General features: G+C 35.5%; 1 long non-coding RNA gene and 1 pseudogene across 2 annotated transcripts in view; both read right to left on the reverse strand.

Moving 5' to 3' along the window:
• LOC104850709 overlaps nucleotides 1-17,052 on the reverse strand; it is a 49,259-nt gene that overhangs the window by 17,390 nt on the left and 14,817 nt on the right. The gene's annotated exons all lie outside the window — the stretch shown is intronic.
• LOC117285564 lies at nucleotides 2,087-2,248 on the reverse strand (annotated as a pseudogene).

The following is a 17,052-nucleotide window of genomic DNA, read 5'->3' on the forward strand; positions in this document are numbered from 1 at the left end:
AAAAAAAAAAAAAAAAAAAAGAATTAAGAAGGTTTAATTAATGAATTAATTAAGAAGCCAGGATTAAGAAAATGCTATACCTGCAGCAGCCTCAAATCAGGTCCTTAATTCTCTTGTTTTGACTAATGGTTTTCTAACTGGGCAGCATACATTTGGCTTTTCTGTCTTGTGAATTATACATACTTATAAAAACCCAATGGGTTATTCTATCCCTTTGATGAAACCAAAATACAGACCTGGAGAGAAAAACCAAACTCCTCACTTAGCGAAAGGTGTTTCATAGCATTTTGTTTTTTGTGGTCCCAGGTCTACAATAGGGTTTGACGTATAAAAAGTAATTCCTATGTATGGACAGTGTTTCCCGAAGACTAGGGAGACTACCCACTCAAAATTTCTTCCACAATGCACTTCTCTTTATGCTGCAACTGCTTTCATCTTACATGAAGCCATTTGATTTAGATATCCTTCTTATAAAATAGTCCAAACTGGCAGGGCATGGTGGAGCATGTCTGTAATTTTGAGAGGCTGATGAAAGAGGATCATATTGAGCCCAGCCCTGGTCATTTTGTGAGTTAGTGAGACTCTGTCTCCAAATTAAAAAGAAAAATTAAAAGGGATAGGAGATAGCTCAGTAAAAAGGCACTAGCTTCGATCCCTACACACACACACACACACACACACACACACACACACACACACATTAGCAGCTTATTCACAGAGCATATTAATGATTAACAGTATGTTCCTATGAATAGGTATGAGGCAGAGAGAGATGTACTTTATATGAGATAATTAATTGAGCCAGAATTATTTGAGATATGAAATAAGGAGAATAACATTTGCTCTCTCTTTTGATATTTTGAAGAGCAAATCAATTAAGAAAATAAAAATTCCCCCCAAAGCTGGACAATGACATAGAAACTTATTATTTTCTCCACTCATGCAGCCGCTTTGAAGTTAAATAATGAAGCTTGTATTTAGCAAAGGAACAAATAGTGTTCCTTAGAGCTCTCAGAATTTGTTATATATTTTTGCAATTTCTAAGATTTTATTTTTATAATGTTATGAGAAATTTATTATGAGGAAACTCAGCGTCAAACATCTTTTGTTTTTCAGCCTTTTCTCTAATTCCAAAATATGGCAAATGTTGTGGTTTTATGTACTTGATGGATATTGAAATTTATTTTTAAATGAAATATTTTGAAAACACATAAGATGAAAATTTCCTAGAAAATTCTTGATTAGATATTTCACATACATATGCATCGTTTTTGTCCTATTAATGATATTCAGCTTAATGTTTTACTTTGATAAAATTTCAAATTCATCCCTTTTATATTTTATATTTGTTGCATTCTGAATATCTGTGAACTATATAAAAATATAATTTGCAAATTCTTTATTTGATTTTTAGTGAACTTCATAACTATCAAAATGTTTTCTCTCACTTGTTCTTCTTTAGTATACACTTCTCCATCATGAATATTTTATAGAACATAAAGGATAATCAAATCTGAGCCAAAAGTGCACTCTCCTGATGAAATCTACTCACATGAATTATGTATCTCTGATTTATTGCACAGGAATTGAAAATAACAAATGGTATTTAGTTTTTCACAGTTGAGTGAACAACTCACAGTGCTTTGTATTTTCTGTAAGTTTCTAAGGTGAGCTTTGGTTATTCCCATTTCTCCGACGTGTGTCTAAACATTCTAGATGGTTTTCTTACTCATTCTCAGGTCAGTTTGATAAAAACTTCAAAGGGAAGAGAGTTAAATGCTTCAAGATTTTTGGTAAACAGTACTGCTTTTATTAGCTCTGACCTACAGTAAACTTGTTGCCTTTTTTGGGCTCAGGTTTCAGATCTTTAAAACCAAAAGAGCAGGATGTGGTGGTGCATGCCTGTAATCCCAGCACTGGGAGGCTGAAACAGGAGGATCACCTGGAGTTCAAGGCCAGTCTGGGCTATATAGTGAGTTCAAGATTAGCCCTGTTTCAAAAACAAAACAAAAAATTCACACACACACACACACACACACACAATAAAAATAAAGAGATTAGATGATTCTTAAGGTCTCTTTCAACTTTGACATTTTACACACTTAAATGTCAATCTTATTTTAAATAATAAAATAAAATATGCCCTAAAATTTATTGCTTTAGGGTTAAAAATCAAACTTAACTCCATGCCAATCCAGTATTTTGTAGCTCTTTACACTTGATCTTAGCCAAAAGGCCGAGAAGCGATTTTTTTCTAGCTCTTTAAAATTTTCCTGAATCATGCCGTAGTTTTCTATTTGTCATTGGAAAATTATCTTTTCTATGTGTGTTTTTAATAAAGTGGAGTACAGCTCTGCCATAAAGAATGAGAAACTGAGGACATTTATAGCTAAATGAATGCACATTGAGGAGATAAATGAAATAAATAGGACAGACATATGTATAAATACTGAATATTTTCTCTGCTGTAAGAAACTGAAAGTGTAAATAAGGTTCAAAATGCATAATAGATAATGTGAAATAGGAAGAAAAGGTCCAGAGGGGAAGGGGAAGTGGGAAAGATGGGGGGAAAAAAGAAGGGAGTGGAATTAATATGAGAAAAGGGAAAAAGGGAAACAAAGTCTTAGTAAATAGGGAGGCATGGAGGGGTTTAAGGGAGGGCAGGGGAATGGGGAATAAATAAGAGCCAAGATAGATTATGCAAAGGCACAAATTTCCAATGATAAATGTCATTATACTGTATACTTAAAATGTACCAATAAAGTTAATTTAAAAAAGGAAAAAGAATAAAATTATCCTCTCCTACTACACAGAATATATTGAGTCAACAAATTTAAAATTGGAAGGCTATTGAATACAGTCACCATAAGATGTTTAAAATTTCATGTATTCCTTTTGTCCTATGTTTAATTATAAATAAATCTAGCTCCATACAGGAACATAAATATGTACTGCAAACATGTATTTAAAAAAAAGAAAGTAGAAAGGAAAGAAAAGAACCAAGAGATGGGTGGAAGGAGGAGGTAGGAAAGAGAAAGGGAATGAAAAAGGAATTAAGGTTTGATATGTACACATACCAACTCCCCACAAGAAATGGGAGCATTATGTACTGCACACATACACTAATAAGTTAAAATTCAAAAAATAACTGATTTATATAAGCTTGTATTATAAAACTTATATTTTGCTATATTTTATTTATACCATAAATATTGTATGGAAAGCATTTGTCAATTTATCTGATTTTTGAAGTATTTTAAAGAAAGATGCAGATATCTCCACCTTTCATCTCTAGCTTCATCATGCATTTCATCCCCTGAGGTTCAATATTTGTATGTGGTTCTCTTTTTTAATTGACAGTTAGTTAGTGACTTTCACAAATATTAAATGCTACATGTGACGCATTTTGATAAATATAATGAAGTTTGTAATCCAAATCTTTGTTAGGATAAAGAATATTATCTTCTCCCCAGAAACTTGTCCTGATGCCTTCTTAGTTGATGTCTGTACATGAAAACCAGCAGCAACTATTTTTTCATCTTTTTCTCACCAACAGTTTTATCTATTATGGAGTTGCATATAAGTGGAATCATATAGTATATCTATGCATAAGGCTTCACTTACTAAACATTTCCATATACATCCATGTTTCGTGTAAGTCATTCCTTTTTGTTGAATAGTATTCATGTGTCCCATTACCTTTTTATTTTATGACAGACGGAGCTTGCTTCTAGCTTATGCTTTTTTTTTTTTTTTTTTTCTGGGGATTGAATTTTTTTTTTTTTTGTACTGGGGATTGAATTCGGGACCTTGCATCTGCTGCAAGGCAGGCAGTGGAACCACTGAGCTAAATTCCTGGCCTTAGCTTGTGTTTTCTTTAGAGCATGGAACACTACATTTTTGAAAATGTGAAAATGGTGGCTTCCTTTTCTTAGAATAATGGCTAATATGCATTTTATATGAACAAGGCTAATAAAAGGCTTGGATATCAACTATCAAGCTTCCTAAGAACCAGATATATGTAATATTTGACCAAATTAATATAGATAAGTATTTAGATCAAATTAGAATTTTACATGAATTTTATCCGAAATGAGTAGACATTTCTCAAACAAAAAAGTAATGGAAAAATGTTAAAAATTATATATGGATTGTTTGGCTTCTAAAGGAACATATTTTTCATAATGGAAGAGAGTTATAGTTATTTTCTCATTGCTGAGATGAAATACCTGACACAAGTTAAAAAATTAAAGATTTATCTTGGCTCACAGTTTGTAGAGGTTTCAGTCTACAGATCACTGGTTCCAAGGCAGGTGGCATGGCAAAAGAGCAACACAAAAAAGAAACAGTTGATGGCAGGACAGGTAGGAGGCAGCGAGCAGCAAGTGAACCGCCTTCCTTTCCCTTTTGCACCATCCAAGCTACGAGCCTTTGCAGTGGTACCACTTACACCCAAGATGCGCCTTCTCATTATTCACACTCAGAACTATTCTAAACCAATCAGTACTACACACCCTTAATCCAGTATCACACACTGTAGCTTAGGCCAGCTCCAAAAGCCCTACCAATGAGCACATGAGGCTTTGAGGGGACATCTAGATACAAGCTATAACAGGTAGGTAGGATTAATATAATTGTGTATTTACTGTCAAAATAGACTAAGTAGATATCAAGAGAACTAAAAATATTATCTAGTCTCAAATACACTTTATCTGCCTCCATTGTACAGCAGCAACCCTACCGGCGTCCATAAACCCAGTCTGTCACTATTAATTGCTCCATTCAAAATATTTTTCTTCTATGCTGTTTCAGCAGATCAGTGATGTTGAACAATAGTAAATTTCTTTATCCCTATAGACACTAGTTTTCTCATATTTCTCAAAAGCTTGATATATCACCCCAGCTAATGAATATTTTCTCACCCCATTCCAATCCCTGTTCACCACTGGTGGACATTTTAACAATTATAATGCTGTCTTCTCTCATGGTTTACCTGTGTATCACTTGCTGCTAGCGATTGAGATGCAATTGCCAACCATTCATTGACTCAATTCCCAAATAGACCATTTATGATTTAAAGTTTTACAGAATAAGTTTCTCAGAAAGCAGACTGAAACAACTATTGACATGTAGTGATTTATAAAAGGATTCTTGAGATTAGCACCTGTGATAGGGAAGACTAGAGAGAGAATCGAGCAGGAGCAGAAGTTGAACTAATGCTCTACACTCTCAGGCTTCTTATAACTTTATGGTGAACTCGGGTTGAGAAAAGCCTGCAGCATTTATATCTTCATTTGTGGGCAACCTTCCAAGATGGCATGTCTTGGAGTGATGTGGTTCTCTTCACTTGAGACAAACCTATAGGGGCTCCTCAATGAAATATTTCTTTCTGTAGTGAAGAGACTATGTCTCTCATTTCCAGCTAGGATACAAATGCTATGTCAGAGTACCCACCACATGTCCTTTGAAATTTCATCACTTTTCATTTGTTGTTTTCCTCATATCATTGCTATCTACTTATTCATATTATCCTGTTTACTAAATGAAAAACTAAGGATGATTTTTTTCAACTTTCATGTGACCAGTAATGTGCCACTGCATTCTGTATTTGCATTGCTATTCTACCTAAATATGTCACCTTCACCTTTGCACAATATCCCTATAACAAGTTGAGCATTTCTGTGGATATAAAATTCGCCTCCACAGCAACTGCTCAACTGAACCCTTCTTTACTCTTCTGTTGCTACATTTCTCTTTGCTTTGTGGATATAGCTATGCTTATGCCATCAAGTCATTCTTCCACTTTGACCCAACTGAGGCTTTATCTAGAAATACGCTTTGTCATTTACTCCATTGTTACTTTTCCTGTCCTGTTTCTTCCAAAAAACTAGTCTTGTGATACATCACTTATTCAAAACTTTACACATGGCAAATATCCTCCCTCACATAGAGCGTGTCAATGAATACATGTTGAATTAGAAGGGAATCAGAGGCATAAGTCTTAAGGGTTTTAAGAGGTAGGTCTACAGTTTCTGTAAGTTCATTTTTTTTGTGATATGTGTATTGACGTATGTGTGTGTGTGGATATGGGAAAAGGTAAAATCTAATTGGATACAGCCTACCCTTTTTCTTGAATCACTTCTCTACGTTGAGATGAAGCTTTGTGTGCTTCAGATACACAGGTTTGTTTGTTAATTATGCATCTTGGAAAATCCAAGGCATGGAAGACTTTATCTAACACTGATCGATAGGGTAATCAGGTTCCTATGTGGCCAGCTTATCAATAATAATAGAAACTAATTTCCTATGTACCTACAGTTCCCTAAGGACAGGTCTCAAGATCTGTAGCCAATGGAAAAGAAGTGTAAGATTTTGTATTGTCACGCTCATATTTTTGAACATTGTATCAACTCTAATTGAACCAGAGCTAATTAAACATTTGCCTAAAAGTTGAAAAATCAGCAAAATTAGAAAGAAAACTACAAATAGACAAGGTAGAGGAGTTATAACACTTAGTTTGGGAAAGTAGTAGAATATTTGACAATTCTTTCTGTTTATATAATCAGAGACATTTCTTACAGTATTTCTTTAAAATTACAACCTATTTTATTTGTGTAATCTTTCCAGAAGTATCATTCATGATAAAATGACAGGCTTGTAGAAGCAAACTACTAGTTTATGAGATTATACCCTTACTGAACAAAAGACTGGCAATACTTCTTATTGATGTAACAGAAATAAGTATAAAAATAAGACTCAAAAATTTCAGGTAACTATCTCCCCAAAGAAATGAAGAATATGTACTCTTTCAAAGTGAAACCATGCCTAAGAATATAAAATATAATGCATAAGTTATAAGTTAATGTAATTATGTATGCATGAGTTACAAGTAAATATTCTAATAATAAACTCACTCAAAAAATTCAAAGCTCATAAAGATATTGAACTAATGGGGGAAAAGAGTGTGACTGTTGAAATGAGTAAGGACAGAGAGGTGTTAGTAGCATTTGTGTATTTTCAACTGTCCAGCTTTCTATACAAATGGATGTTGTTATTATTTCAAAGGTAACTTTTTATTACCCTAATACAACATAATCAAGCAAGAAATTGCAACAATGCAGAAAGATACAATGTCAAACACTTTCCACATTTCTTTCCTAGAAATAATCACAGTAGATATTAGGCAGACATTAATATTCCAAGTATCTCTGTGTAAATAGGATGAAAGTACAGACAAAGCACTTTTGTAAAAACAAGGTCATATCTTGCATGATATTTTTAATAAAATTTGTTAAAATTTATTTATATTATATTTTGCTAAGAAAATAAAGCACTGAACAGAACATGAAGGAAGCAACGAAGCTCAGATTCCTTTCTGTTTGTTTTAGGAGGTGGCAGCTATTAAAATGACCCTAAAAAGAATGAAAAATAGACACTTGAGAAACAAAATTTATTTTTTATTCTTTTCAAAAAACTGTTAGTTGTGTCTCTGCTTTGGAAGCAAGGGAAGTTAATGTATTTTTCCCATCTTCCTCTACCAATTCCCAAACCTGTTCATTATTACTGTTACTGATCATTGTTATACTTATTTTAAGTAATTGTTCTCTGAATATGGGTGCCTTGACTATTCTTAGTTCTACATTCAATTGTTCAACACTCGTCTTTTAATAAAGACAATCTCTTATTAATTTCCTTTTAATTTATTGCAAGAAAGAATCCTGGATGGTATTTTCTCTCACTTTTTTCATACTTTCATGTTTCTAATTCTTAATACATGAAGAATAATATGACTATCTATAAATTTCTTCTGATACTGTTTCTGAGACTTTTTAAAGCATAAATTATTTTCTGACTTGAAATGATTATGGAAAGTTGTGTGAATCTGAAGTAAAGATGGGGATATTGAAATTTCAAAATTGTATTTTTAAGAAAAATGCAGCTGCAGGACACAAAGTTGTTCAAGTCTTTTTCTCCCCTTCCAGGAAACTCACTCAAAAATTTTTACAATAAGTATGTAAATTTGGGCTCTTAACCTGCCCTTTTCACCTGTAAATTTCATTTCCTCCATCTTTTGGAAGCAGTAATATTGGTGGGCAATATATCACAATTTCAAACCCACATAGATGGCTTGCATTAATAATCTGACAGGAAGTGAGAATACACATCCTACATCACACATCTTGAAAACGCCTCCTTAAACGTACCCAATTCTGGTTCAAAGGCATCACATCTCATTTCTCTGAGCACCTGCGCTCCACTCCTGAGTGTGTCCTATGTCTCTGTCTCATAGTCTCCTTTTCCCACTACTGGAAACCCACACACTTATTCTACAAAAAGGGTGCATTAAGTTAGTGCTCGGATTATAGCCATGAGCCACTACAACTAGCTGCCTCTGTGATTCTTGATCTTTGTCTTCTATAACAGGATATTTTCAATATTCCTCTGCTGTTTTTAATAACCTTATCTTCAAACTTGTTTTCTTTAAAATTCATATATTTATTGAATTATTCTATAGTATGAAGTAGGCTTGAAGGTTTTTCTTATGATGTTTGGTAATATTACAATTTCCTCCAGATTGAATTCTTCCTCTGTCTTTTGCTTAATATATTGGCTCGATTCATACTCTACTGTAAAATATTTCTATGTTTGCAGTGGCTTTTAAAACTTCGCTCACCCACTATTTCTTTTTTTTCCCCTCTCATTTTTATTGCTACCTGCTAGGTATACAGTACAGTTGCATTCATCATTGGGATCTTGTACCTCTACATGACAGGTCCTGGTTCTCATTTTTTCCCCTTGTCCCTGCCCTCCCTTTAGCACCTCCTCCCCTCCCCATTTACAAACACTTTATTTCCATTTTTTCAGTTTCTCCTATTTTTTTCTTTTCCCTTATTACCTTTCCCCTACCCTTCCCACTTTCCCTACACCTTTAGCCCTTTTCTTCCTATTTCACATTGTCAATTATCTCATTAGGATCTTATGTGCTATTATAGTTTTTCACACCAGAGAAACTATTCGGTATTTACAAATGTGTGACTTATGTATTTCACTTAGGAGAATATCCTCAAAATGTATTCATTTTCCTATGAATGAACCTAATTTCTCATTCTTTGTGGCCGAGTAGTACTCCATTTTATAGAAAAACCACATCTTCTTTATCTAGTTTCCAAATGATGGGAAAATGGGCTGTTTCCAAGTTTTAACTATTACACCCACCATTTCTAGTTTTGTTTAGTTTCAGTCATCACTCTTTTTTTTTTTTTTTCCTAAGACAAGGTCTCACTCTGTAATTCAGACTGGCCTTGCAGTACTATGTGTAGCCCAGGATGGCCTCAAACTCCAAGTGATCCTCCTGCCTCAGCTGTGAGTATTGAGAATACAGGTTTGTGCCACCTGGCCTGGCAAGGTGATCACTCTTTAGTTTTCTTATCTCCTTTCTAAAATTTTCACCAGATAAATTGAGGAATAATCACATTACTTTCTAAAGACTTCAAGTCTGAAGGCACAAACTTGAGAAAAGATTGCAATTACCTGGAAATTTGTAAATTCTTTTTTGAAGGATGTGTCATGGCTTGTGCTTAGATGTCTCACCAAAGCCTCATGCTTTTTCAGAGGTGGCTGAATGTAGAGTGTGTGGTTGACTCATGGTGGGGCCAGGCTTAAGGGCACTGGTTAAAGGTATGAATGCTACCTGCCATAAGTAGTCTGAATGAGATAAAAGGGACAGAAAGACACTATTAAGTTCCCCTGTTGCTTTCACTGCCATGAACTTTTGACCTTATGACACCTGGCCTTGGAGCCAGCTGATTATGGACTGAAATCTCTATGAACTCTATGCCAAATAAATCTTTCTCCCTTCAACTTTGAGTGCTGGGTATTTTGGCCCAGAAATGAGAAAGAAAGTAACTAAGACAGGATGTGAACTTGTTCTTTCAAGATTTTGTTTAAAGCCATCTGTCACATTTAGTCTATCTAACACAATAGATTGAGTCTTGTCTCCCAAAACATTTTGAAGTCCTCAGCCCCAATACTTGCTTTTCCCCCCAATACTTGCAAATGTAATCTTATTTGGAAACTTATGATTGCAGATGATTAAATGAATATGAAATAATTAGGGTGGGACCTATTCCAATGTGGTTTGTGTTCTTACAAAAGGGAAAATCTAGACACAATATAGACTTATAGGTGGGAGACAGACATGAGAAGATACTGACAAAACTCAAGGTGATTCATCTTGAAGTAAAGGAATGCCAAAGGTTATCAGGAAACTCCCAGAAGCTAGAGAGAGGTATAGAAGAGATTCACCTGCACAGACCCAAAAGGAGTCAACCCTGTTGGCATCTTAACCTTGGACTTCCAGCCTCCAAAATGGTATGACATCACATGTCTGTGGTTTAAGCCACCTAGTTTGTGGCCATGGAGTGGGTCCTGTGCAAATGTATGTTCTTGTCAGTTTCTGTGGTTCCTAGGTTGATATTAATTAAAGGGAAGGATGCAGTGGATAAAGAGTTCAATAAATTTTCCAACCTGACCTCTGGATAATGAGCATTATTGCTATATCTTTTTATCACCCATTTTTAAAAAGATCTTTGAGTGTTCTCTCCTCTGGATAGATAAAAAGGAATGGATACCAAAGTAAAATATACTTATACATATGGTGTTAATTCTAACAGAATTTTATGTTGGTTTTAAAGGTTACAGGTGAATTTCTGCCTCTTATATTTCTACTTTCTACTAAAGTGGAGGTAATGAATGATTCACATCTGTATATTCATCAGTGTGACTGACTGCAATAATCCAAGTTAGAAGAAATCAAGCTAGCTCACACTTCACTTTTATTCAAATCATGGTGGGAAAAGACAAATTGGTAAGATACTGAAATATATTAATACTTGAAGTTATCAATCTTCTCAATTAGAGTATCTTGATTTCAACTTGTAACCTAACATATTATTTTCCCTAATTGCCGATATAATCAAAAGGAATGAGTCTTCTTGGCACTTCCCCACAATCAAAACAGTCTTTAGAAAATTGTGTTGCACCATAAACATATAAGCAAACAACAAAAAGACAATGAATAAAGAAAACAATAGAGGATGGATACAAAGAGAGGAAGGGATGATCTCTTGCACATGGGAAGGGCAATGGCAGACTAAGGGCAATTGTGACGGGGAGCAGAAGGAGAACTAAGTAGAATACAGATATGCCATGTGCAGGACCCTAAGAACCTCAATGAATGTGTTATGGCTTGTGTCTACATGTCCTCCTAAAGCCTGACAAAGTCACAGGTGGGGCTCTTCAGAGGTGGCTGGATGTAGAATGTGTGATGCTGGGATCCAGGGTGTAAAATTACTAAATTAGCCCATTGATTGGTTTGGCATAGATCTGTGAAAGGATAATGGGAAGTCCCTCCCTGGGTGTGAGTGCTACTCTCCCTTAGGGTGGGAAGCCTGAAAAGAATTATAAAGGTCAGAAAGAGGACTGCTGTAGTTGCTTGCTTCTTGACCACTTCACTGCTGGCTGCCTTCTGCCTGCCTTGCTTTCCCATGAACTGTTTCTCCTTTGTGATTCCTCTCTGCCATGCCACCCTGCCTTGGAGCCAGCTGATTATGGACTGAAACCTCTACAAATTGGGAGCCAAATAAACTGTTCCTCCTTTAACTGTGGGTATAAGATATTTTGTATCATCAACGAGAAAAGTAACTAAAGAATGTAAGCATGAATTAAGATTAATATCAATAGGAAAGAAAATGGGGAAAGGGGAATTTAGAAGTAGAGTGAGGGAAGATGTCATGGCTTGTGTTTAGATGTCCCTCCAAAGCCCCATGTGGACGAGGTGGGGCTTTCTTTTTCAGAGGTAGTAGAATCTGGAAGGTGTGATGCTGGGGTTAAGGAGTTGTGATTACTCAACCACTACGTGAGAATGATTAGTTTGGCATCGCCCTAATCCCAGTAATCTGAATAAGAGCGGCAGAAGGGTGCTGGTAACTCTCTCTTGTTACCTTTGCTGCCTTGTGTGTGCCATGTTGTTTCTGCTCCGTCATGCCTCTTTGTCATCCCTGCCTTGGAGCTGGCTGGACTGAAATCTCTACAAACTGCAAGCCAAATAAATCCCTTTCCTTCCAACTTCTGGTGTCAGGCATTTTTGTGTTAGCAACAAGAGAAAAGTAACACAGAGAGGGCATGATGAGAAAGGGATTAAAAAAGGAAGAAAGCTGTACTGTGAACAGGTACCCGCGTCCCGAGATGATTGTAAGACGAATGTTTCGCAAACATCTACTAATAAAAAATACTTGATGAGGGAATAGAAAAATACACAAGAAAAAAATGAAAACAAGTCTTTGTGAATAGGGAAGGGTAGAGAATATGAAGGGAGGGCAGGGGAATGGAATGGGGAAAAATTAAGAACAAAAATATGTTATGAAAACAAGATCTCAATGATGAATGTAACTGTATTGCATACCCAAAATGTTCCAATAAACTTAATGGAAAAAAATACTTAAAGATTAAAGAGGAAATCTGAGCTGCCTTTTTGTCATAATTGATGAAAAACTAATTAATGTTATTAAATTAAGTAATATTCATACATATAATACTTGGAATAGTACTATTCCCTTACTAAGTGGAATTATTGTCATCTGTAACTTCCTTTTTCACAATAGCCTATAGAGTTCAAAGGTCTTTAGGGATTAACATTACTATGTTCTCTGGACCTAGCAGTGTAGGTGTTGAATGTACATCTAACAGTTTGGATGTGTTTAAATATATACAATAACAGAAAATTCAACTAATAGTGGATTAAACAAATAGAATATTTTTCTTTAATTGTAAACTCTCTGGAAGTAATTTTCCTTTATTGTGGTTGGATGAAAGACACAGTGGTAATGCTAAGCGTGATAGTCCCTTTTATCAGGAAAGCAAGAGCAGCTGTAGAAACAAATATTTGGCTAATTCTATAAAGAGAGGCCAGGAGACAGGATTTGGGGATGCTTATTGAATCAATCATTCATCAGGAAATAATATGAAAATAACATGTTTTATATGCTTTTGTTTTTGTTCTAGAATACTTCCCATATTTATCAACAACTTCTACTGAGTAATAAGTATTCATTTGTTTGATTAGTCTCCTTAGAGTATACAAAGATCTGTTGTTTTCCATTTAGAGTAAAATCAAAACTGATGCTCTGGTCAGTTCATTACAGATTCTGCTAACGTTTCTGTTTGGAAAGGACATTTACAAAATATTTGCTGGCTCTGAAAGTTGGAGTTTTACTTGAATCAGTCAAAATGCATTCAGCAAATTGAATAAAAACTGCAATGGTCATAAATACTCAACTCTATATTCTAATCCATTTCACATACATATTTATATAATAATAATAATTAATAATAATAATAAATGGCAAAAAAGCCAGAACCAGTGAGCCAAGAATGGAAAGAGTCTAAGAAACAATTCAAGAGTTCTGAACTGATTTTAAAACTAAAGTGGTTCCTAATTATGTGCCTCGGGGGAGCCAAGTTATTATACTGTGGGTTAAACTAACAACAGGAAGCCCTAGATGTACAGGATTGAAGTTAATATTTATGTAAGCTTTGAACTACCGGGCCCCCTTAGGTTAACTAGCTACGTAATATTAATGGGAAAATTTGGTTCCATCACTGTTTCCCATAGCATGAGAATATATTAAATCTACTCATAAATATTTAACAGAAGTATTTTAAAACGTCATATTTACCTAAGAAAAAGCACATTGCAGGAGGCATTCAAAGTGCTCAGAATATCAAATGTTTTAAAGAAAAGATAATAAAAGAAAGAAAAGACAGCTGAGCAATTAAAAAACATCTATTAGCCTAAGCTGAGATGCAGGTGCAAGTCTGCTGGAACCAAGTGAGCCCTGTGTCTCAGCAGAGGGATCTTCCTCACACTGCGTCAGAGCAGAGTTAAGGCAATCCAGGAACACAGTGTGTTGACTTTTAAAAATATTTTTGGAAAAGTTAGAGCTTCAGAGCAAAGTATTTGCTGAACAGAATAGGTGATATAGATTATTTGATATAATTATATATATACATGTATAAAACAAAACAAAAGCTCACGTCCAGCAAGCAAGGGCAGGAAATAGGAGAAAGAACAGCTGTGTGAAGGAAACATAAAACAAAGCCTTTTACACAAGAAGGAAAACAGAAACTCTCAGGCTAGGACATACTACTTTGACGTACATTTGCGCTTACCAGCACCCCTGCCTCACTCATTTTCCTTTTGAAGAGGCACCCGAATGAAAGAAAAGACAACAGTCAAAAGGCCTTGCTTTCTGCACTTTGCATGGCCTCTCATCTTCCCAGAGTCTCAGTCTCTCAAATACAAAATCCCTTGGAGCACCCTGAATCTTTTTTTTTTCTTTTCTGTGTATTCATTTATTACATATTTATTGAAAGCTAAGGTGTCATTAAGCAAAAAGAAAAAAAAATACTGCCATTAGTCATTAAGAAGCTTTTATTCTAGAGAAGATAGTAAGCAAATCAGATAGACAATTCTTTTTGTTTCCTTTTTGTTGTTGTTGTTGTTGTTGTTGTTGTTGTTGTTGTTAGTGCATGTTTGCAGTACATAAAAATTACATTCCTTGTGGCTAGCTGGTACATACAGATAAAGTATCTTAATTCTTTTTTCATTCCCTTCTTCTATCCTCCCTTCTTCCTCCTTCTGTCTCTTGATTCTGTGTATGGCAGAGGGCTAAGTGCACAGTAGCCTATCAGCCTATGCTTCTCTCTTTTTTTTTCAGTCTGGGTAAAATAGGTGGTGTTTTATTTCACTGACCTCAATGAATTCACAGTCCCTTCTCCTATGACAAGCTTCTGTTTTTACCATGCAGGTGACAAACCTACATGTTGATTTTAGCAAGTTATGAAACTATTAAGGTATTTGCAAATTTGAAAAAAGCTGCAAGTGCTTGACTAGTAGCCAGTTAGACAAAAAAAAGGAAGAATGTCAGGCTTTATGCTTCTGTACTATGTACAGACTCCAGACAAAGTTTACCACGTGACAAGGGTGTGTTTGACACTGGGTCTCTTCAATTTATGCTCTGTCCATAGTCCTCAGGATCCTCCAGTTGTTAAGGAGCTCTGCCCTGCCTGTTCTTTTTGGTAGGTACGCATGGGGCTGTATGAGCAATCTGACTTCAGTTTTTCCTCCCAGTAGCCATTGACCCCAAAGAGACTTATTTCTGTAACAAAGACTGATTGCAATGATGATAACTTGCACTATCCATATATCACTTTGGTGCCATTTAGGGTTACAACTTCATCTGAGTACTCTTAGCATTCTATCATTTGAGTAACTCCTGCTTGATTTTAAGGGTTGTTTTAGCTCTAGATTTCTGAAATGAGAACTTTGGACTAAAGCTTCTTTATAGATAATTTATTTGCAAGCAGAAAATACAGGGTGTGGAAGAAAAAAAGGAAGAAAGAAAGAAAGACAGACAGACAGACAAAGAATTTGTAACCCAGTAACCCATTACAAATTGCTGGAACTTGATCCAATGTGGTTTTCTCAGGGCCTGCCAACCCAGGAGATAGAAGACAAAGAATTCATCCATCAGCCCCTGGTCCCACTGGTTAAGGACAGGCTCAAAAGGATTAACTCCCCTCCTGAGTCACAACCACATCTCTGTGGCAGTGGAGATGCCCACATCACAGGTAGAGTACCCAGTGAGTCTGAGAGAGGTGCTATCAGGTGGCACCTGAGTGAAACCGAGCCAAGGAGCAGTGGGCTAGCTTTTGCAACAGTGGCCAGAGGAAGAGGTGGCACAAACAAATTCTGAAGGAGTAAGCAGAAACATTTCATGTATTGAAGCAGACTAGTTTGAGCCACTCTTGGCCTCTAGGGTAGATCTTCTCAAACTACACAGTGCAATCTCCCTAAGGAAGGTCAACTATATAATAAAAACAAATATCTCTTCATGTTTCTGTTCAGCTTCATTATAAAGCAGCGTTAGTAAATGAATAATCTTTTCTGACTATACTTAATTTTTAGCCGCAGTGTATTTTGAAATGTCAACTCTTCCAAACAAGAAGAGGGGAAGGAAAGTATATCCAAGAGGAGGCTGGAAGGGTGGCCAGAGCAAGCTCCTGCTGGGCTTGGTCGGCGTGCTGGGGATGTGCCTTCTATTATAAGTGTGATGAAAATCCCTTGAAGCAGTAGTTTAATTGGGTTTGCTTTAGAAGGACCAGTTTATTACAATGTGGGATTCATTTGGAAAGAGCAAGATGGGCCAATTAAAAGAATATGGTTTGTGTGAGTTGTAATTGGTGGCTTCCACTAAAAGAGAAAGGGACAGATTCAAAGTGTTGTGTAAAGAATAAGCTGACAGATCCTGAACAAGAGTAAGGGAAAGTACTTTCTTTAACTTGTCTTGTCTGGAGTACAATAACAGTTTTATACATTTTTCTTTTCTCATCCACCAAATTACCAGCTCTTTGGGGTAGGGTCAATTTCTTATACATACATTATATTTTCCTTAAATTCTTAAGAATAATATTGATTTTCAATAAATAGTTGTCATCTTGTTCTTTTGTATTAAATAAACCATAAAATATGTTATTGAAATTATATTAGCTACCAGATTAAAATATGTCGAGTACTTTCTCATCATTCCAACAGAGTTTTTATTATTTTGTTACATGTTAATGGATGCTAAAGAACAGGGTGTTGACTTTTGTGGCTATTTCATTAAAAATGGGAAATCTTTCTGCTTGGTTTAGCATGAAGACTGCCAAATTATTAAGTGTGGTTTCTAACAAACACAAACTTGGCACATAGATAGGGCACTGTATGCCTTTTTACTTAGAAGAGATCAAAGAATTCATAATCTATGTAGACTCTGGATAAATTTTATAAAAACAAAGTAAAAATGTAATCCAAACATTCCCTCACAGAAGTGTTTTAGCCACTTTCCAGCAACAGTACTTCCTTAAGGGAATTCTGAAGGACAAACTGTTATCTGCATGCTACTTTTTCACACACTTTCCTTCATAGTAATGACCCCTTTCTTTCCATGT

Source organism: Fukomys damarensis, unplaced genomic scaffold (assembly GCF_012274545.1).
Source record: "Fukomys damarensis isolate Sample0158 unplaced genomic scaffold, DMR_v1.0_HiC HiC_scaffold_1, whole genome shotgun sequence".
NCBI lineage: Eukaryota > Metazoa > Chordata > Mammalia > Rodentia > Bathyergidae > Fukomys > Fukomys damarensis.